This window comes from Brassica oleracea, chromosome C3 (assembly GCF_000695525.1).
Source record: "Brassica oleracea var. oleracea cultivar TO1000 chromosome C3, BOL, whole genome shotgun sequence".
NCBI lineage: Eukaryota > Viridiplantae > Streptophyta > Magnoliopsida > Brassicales > Brassicaceae > Brassica > Brassica oleracea.
This window is the reverse complement of record NC_027750.1, coordinates 52,815,697-52,822,336: the sequence shown is the minus strand read 5'-3', so window position 1 is coordinate 52,822,336 and position 6,640 is coordinate 52,815,697.

Below are 6,640 nucleotides of genomic sequence, written 5' to 3'. Positions count from 1 at the left end.
TGGGTATCAGGAGCAAGGTGCATTCAGGATATGAAATTAATGTGTGGGAGGACCCTTGGATTCCTTCGACCCCAGCAAGGCCAACTAGAGCAAGAGTCCCAGTTGTACACCCCAAGATGACCGTCAGCAGTCTCATTGATTTCGAGTCAAAGGAGTGGGAGGCACGATTACTGGAACAATATGTGGATCAAGAAGACATTCCGATCATTCAGAGCTTGGCCATAAGCCCCACTCACCGACGGGATACTTTCTGTTGGAACTACACCAAAAATAGGCAATATACGGTTCAGTCTGGATATTGGGTTGCTATGAATTTGATGAGAACAGATGAGGCTTTAGAAGTTCTACAACCCAGTATAACTAAACTCTAAGTCTTTGCTTGAACAGTGAATGCACCACAAAAAAATTTGCCATCTTATATGTCAATTAATCTCTGGACAGGTAGCGGTAACAAGGAATCTGATACGCCGCAATATGCGATGTGATAACTACTGCCCAAGATGTGGAGAGCCAGAGGAAACTGTTACTCATGCGATCTTTGAATGCCCACCAGCCTTACAAGCATGGGCCTTATCATCTACACCATCGAGTTCTCAAACCTTTATGGTATCAAGTGTCTACCCTAACATGGATTATCTGTTCTGGAGGAAGAATAATATAATGAAGTCGGAAGATGACAGGGATCCTTATCCTTGGATAATTTAGTACATCTGGAAAGCCAAGAATGATAAGTTGTTTAGAGACATAGATAGAGACTCATTGGAACTAGTCAGGTATGCAGAGAGTGAGTGCCAAGCTTGGCATAATGCGAAGGAAACTATATCTGCTTCTCTACAAGGACAACCTCAAGAAGAAACACATGCCTTAAACTTGGGTAGTATCTGTATGGTGGATGGTTCGTGGACCTCCACAACTCAGTTTAGTGGAATGAGATTGCTCTGGAAGGATAGCACGGGGAAAATTCAACTATGGGATCCAGGAACTTAACGCGGCGCGAAACACCGTTACACTCAGAGCTAGAAGCGCTAAGATGGGCAATGGAGAGCATGATACAACACTCGACCTGTCAGAGATTTGAGACGGATTGCAAGGACTTGATTGCAATGATACAAGAACCAGAAGCGTGGCCCAACTTCTCAACTGAACTGGAAATCATTCAAACCCTTCGGTTGTGCTTTTCGGACTTCAAGATCAGCTATTTACCAAGGAGGCAAAATGAGATTGCAGTTTCGTTAGATAGGAATGCATGTTCTTTTCATAGATCCCTATGTTTTATTGGTTGTTCTATTCCGGTCTGGCTACCCAGACCACCTCAAGTTTGAGTAATAGAATAGCCGTTTCCTGCCAAAAAAAAAAACTTGGATCAATAAAATCATTGTATTTTTTTTTTAAAAGAAGAATATTCCGTTTTCTGATCGCTATAATCTTCCAATATCTAACGTAACCCATATCATTGGGTCATCTAATTGTATATATCCAAACTGAAATATTACGAGTCTAATATATTTGAATCATATTCATATATTTAAATATATTAATTATTTTTAGATTTAATATTTAAAAAATATCCAAAATATATAAGATATTTTGAAATTGTCCAAAACACTTGAAATATATACAAATAGTAAAAAATAAATATCTAAAATAGCTAAAAAATATTCAAAGCTCCAAAAATACCGATATATATATATATATATTGATTTTCTATCTAAATTTTCATGTCAAATCAATTTTATGTTAAATTTAAATATTTTGGCATGTATTATTCAAATTCATATGTTATATATTAATTTTATTTTTAAATTTGGAAAAAGTAAAATATATAGAAATTTTAAACTTTTGCAAAATAATTTACGGATTATCTGAATCTGAACCGAACCCACAAAGATTTGAACCGAACATGTACCAAAATTTATAAATACCTCATGAAATCTTCAAACTCAAAAACTCACAATCCAGATAGATCCGAACTAAACCAAATTGGAGACCCGAATCCGAATGAATACCAACATCGTATAAATATATTTGAAAAAGATAACCAATCATATTTGATTTATAAAAATAAAACAAACATCAAAGTCTAGTTAATTAATTAATTTGTAAACCTTCAACGCAAATGATCGAGAAACATCTCGATCTACGTGAATAATTTGGCATTGTAACAAACGAAACACATTATACCGGAATCAGTAGGTTGGGTCCAAGTTAATATTTTATTATGTAAATTATCGAAATAACAATTTAAGCGTAACAGATGAGATTTATTTTGGTTTTACATTCCACTAGGACATATTATGTTTTGATTAATAGAAGATATTGGATTTTGAGTTTGTATTTATTGATTTGTTTTTTATAAAGCTTAGAAAATCAATGGGATGATTGGTTGGTTGATACATCATATAAAGAAAACGAAAACTATAGGTGGTTTGAATATTGTACATCGATCGATGCATGATGTAAGTTGACTACATAAAACTTGAACATGATCATTTCAAACTAAAGTATAGGTAGGTTATATGCATTTATTATAGGGAGAATTGGAAAAAAGAGACATTTTCAAATTTTGTTTGTCTAAATAGGATTTTTGATATTTTTGTTTATTTTGGATATGTTTTACTCTTATGTAATAGAAAAAATAGCAAACTAAGTTTTAAAAATATAAAGAAATATATAAACCATTGTAAACATTAGTATGAATATTTATATGTTTAAATTTTATTTTTAAAAATAGTGGAATCATGTTTTATTTTATGTTCTAGCACGGATATAATATTCATTCTAGCCATCTACTTAGTCTAGAAATCAGATATTAAGTATTACACACAGATTTATCTTGGGTAGAGAATACAAACAAAACTTTCTTTAATATTCTATCTTAGCTAGATTTCGTCAGGTAATATTCTAACAAGATATCTTTAGTCTACTTATAGTTTTATTACAACTTCTAACCTCGACTCTGTGAAATACCTTTTTTTTTTATGTGTCATAACCTGTTCTGTCTTTTACTTTATCATATGCGTAAAGAAGAATAAACCTCCCACCCTCTATTTAGCGCTTTGATATACGTAGATTACATATTATAGGCAAATCACGAAAATATAGAAAATTCTATATTTCGATAATTATCTTTACTAAATCTAAACTAAATCTACTATAAATCTCCCATAGTATCTTCTCTCCCACGATTTTGATAGTATAATCTAAAGCTGTTCTCTCACACCAAATCTCTCATAGTATCTACTCGTTTGTGTAACAGCTGATGTAGACGAGCTATGCTAATAGGTTGCTTTGGGTACTAACGTTCTGAAAGTATGAAAATTGACGAGAAAAGCATGCTTAAATCAAACATGGTATCAGAATCTAGCCATAAAGAAAGCATCAGAATATATATACAAGAAACATCACAAGTGTTTTCCAAAGATAACAGTGAGGATAATAAACCAAAACAAGTAAAACGAAGGCACACAGAAAACACACAAAATATCACTATATTATGTGTCATTGGTTCCACAGCTATTCATAGTTAGACCATATCAGCATCCGTCACCGCACATGATTCAGCTCTTACCTTCAGAATCCAAAACTCCCTTTGAACAGTTCGCTTAAGAACTTCAAGAGATCATAATCACAATAGAAGTTTGTCATTCGTTCATCTTCAGGGTTTGAAATCAGTAATCATGTTCTTGCATTTCAATATCTTTTCAAAATTCAATTTATAAACAACAATAGCAAATCAGAAGAGAATACAAAAAAAAAAGTGAATGGTAGCACCATGCTTGAACTATCTTAGCAAGTATGTTCAGATGGTAAGAAGAATGCTATCTTTATCAAAGGCTTTTAATTGTATGATACAAACTTCACGGGACTTTCAACATGTCAGCCAGTGACACACATAACACTACGTACAACACACACAAAAGTACCATGAAAACAACAAACTAGTTCGTAATACGTACTCCCTCAAGCTTGTAATTCTTCGTACGTAAGGCCATGCATCTTCTCAATCTCTCAGATTTATTCTGTCTTTAGACTTGTTCCAATGATGTTACCAGCTATTACAACCAGAATCACCAGTCCCCTCATCTTTGTGTTCTTACATCTCAACTAAATCGTAGATGTACAGTTACAAAGAAAAATCTAAACCCTAGATGTTCTTCACTTTGTCCAGCCTCGCCATAGAGAAGAGTATTGGCTTCAACCTATCTCAACCTTATTTCAGGCTCGACCTATCGCTGAAGATCATGGTGTGTGAGATCATTCCAGCCTTGCCGATGCAACTCTCCGATGAATAACAAATACGAGGAAGAAGACACATAGAACATAGAATAAGAGACAGAGAACAAAGATGACTGATTTTAACCGCTGAAGAAAAAAAAAAGAAATCGCCATTGAAGAGAACGGGGAAGCTCTCTCATGCGGAGAAGACAATAGACTATAGAAAGGTGTAAAAATTAGGTTAGCGTGGTTTGTTCCCTTTTTCTAATTTACCTTTTATTTTTTTACTTATAAAATTGTATTAATAAAACAATTAACAAATATTATATATTTTAAATGAGTTAAATTTTGATTAATTAAAGGGTATAATTGTATTAACAGTAATTAAAATCCTAAATAGACAAAAAATTTAGACAAAATCTTACTAAGACAAACCCAAGTTCTAAATGTCCCTTTTCCCCAATTTCCTCTTATATTAATTAATGACCAAAAAATATCAGAATCAAAATTTTATCTTACATACATGATTTACATATTTGCTTCTATTTATAATATGTTAATATAACATTACTTGTAACAGTACATGTACAAAACACACACACATAAAGTAGTAATATTAAACAAAAGATTATCTCAAATTATTACCAAGAGCGAAAGGAAAAGATGAATAATAATTTAATAAGATCTTCTTGAAATATAACCAAACTAAAACCTTTTCTTTACTTTACCTATTACATATATATGTAAGTGTGTTGAATATGTCTTTTTGTTTTTAAAAAGAAAAAGTATTTAAACAAAATATATTATTTTAAAAACATAATCGGAATCATATATTTCTTTGTCAAAAAAAATATGGATTATATGTTAGCTGTTTCATTGATAAAAATCATCCAATAATGTAAAGTAAGTTTTTGATAAAAATAAAATTAGTTTTTCGTGGGTATGAAAATCTGTTAAATTAGAAATATCCAATGTATGATTACTATTTTAAAAATAATAAAATAGCTTTATAATAAATGTAAGTTTTACTTCAGCTTTATTTTAAGTGAAAAATGAAGTAAAATGTAAAAGTAAAATTATTATTTCTATTTTTAAATTGTTTATTTTATTTTATTTATATTTAAATAAAAAGAAATAGGGTTCACAATAATTTTATATTTGAACGAATAACAATTTTGAAAAACAAAAAGAAAACATTGATATTTCTTTTTGATTTATGTGAAGTATTTTAAAGGTATGGAAGAGCCTAAACTAATTCATAAGAGGAAGTGTAGTTTTTGGATAAAAAGCTCGGCTTTGTTTACATCGAGATAAACTTCAACAGAGAGGAGAAACTTCACCGGTTCAGAAGTCGGTCGCGAGCAGAGTATTCTCCATTCTTCAGGTACTTAAACCGAGCAAGAACCAAGATTAGTTCAACTTGTAAGCTTTGGTTCTTGTTATGGTCACCAACTCTTAGCTGACATTTTGGAATTGTAGGAAGCATCTGCTGTGTATGTAACAAATGTATGACTCTCAAGTTGAACCGGAATTCATAAATCATTTTCCGGTTTCTATTAAACCGGAAATGTTGGTTTAAAATGTAAGAAGAATAAGAAGAGGAAAATCAGTGTTCTTATATATACAGAAAATAACAAAATGCTTGAAAATTACATTTTTCTGTCAACGTTTTAAATCTACATTAAAGATCAATTTAATGCGTCGGACCTGAATAAGAAAAAGACAAATGTTGTAATTGTTAGTATTTTAATAATAGATACAGAGCAAACAACACCTCCTTGTGTTCATTAAAAAAAAACTAAAAACACTCATAAAATCACGAAAACCATTCTATGTCAAGCATATCCAAAACTTTTGTTTTTTAATATCCAACTATGTATACATCCATAAAATTCTTTATATTTTTAGTATTTATTCGATATCGGAGAATTAACTTTTAATTTCAAAATAATAATTATTTGGGTTTAAGGAAAATTAATTTATAATGAAAATTATAATTATAATTTTTTGAATTAAAAATGTATAATTGATTGCCAAAAATATTTAGAGACTATTTGATGGTGTATTATTATCTTTGAACCAGTAAAAATTAACAAATTAAATGAAAAAAAAGATTTCATAAATATTTAAAAGATATTTTGATGCGTCATTTTTTTCCAGTAATCCAATATTATCGAAGGAAAATAAAAATTATGAAATTGTATTATGATCAACTACTTATACCACTACTTAAATTTTGCCTCACTTAGCAGTTTAAGTATTTTTTGTGAATTACGATCCACATTAATCAAATCTTATCATGATAAGCATTTTAATTATACCATATAATCTATAAAATTATTTTATTCTGATTATTTTTGAATAATCACAAATAATAAATAGTAAAAATTTGATGTTATTGGAAGAATATCAAGAACCACTGGAA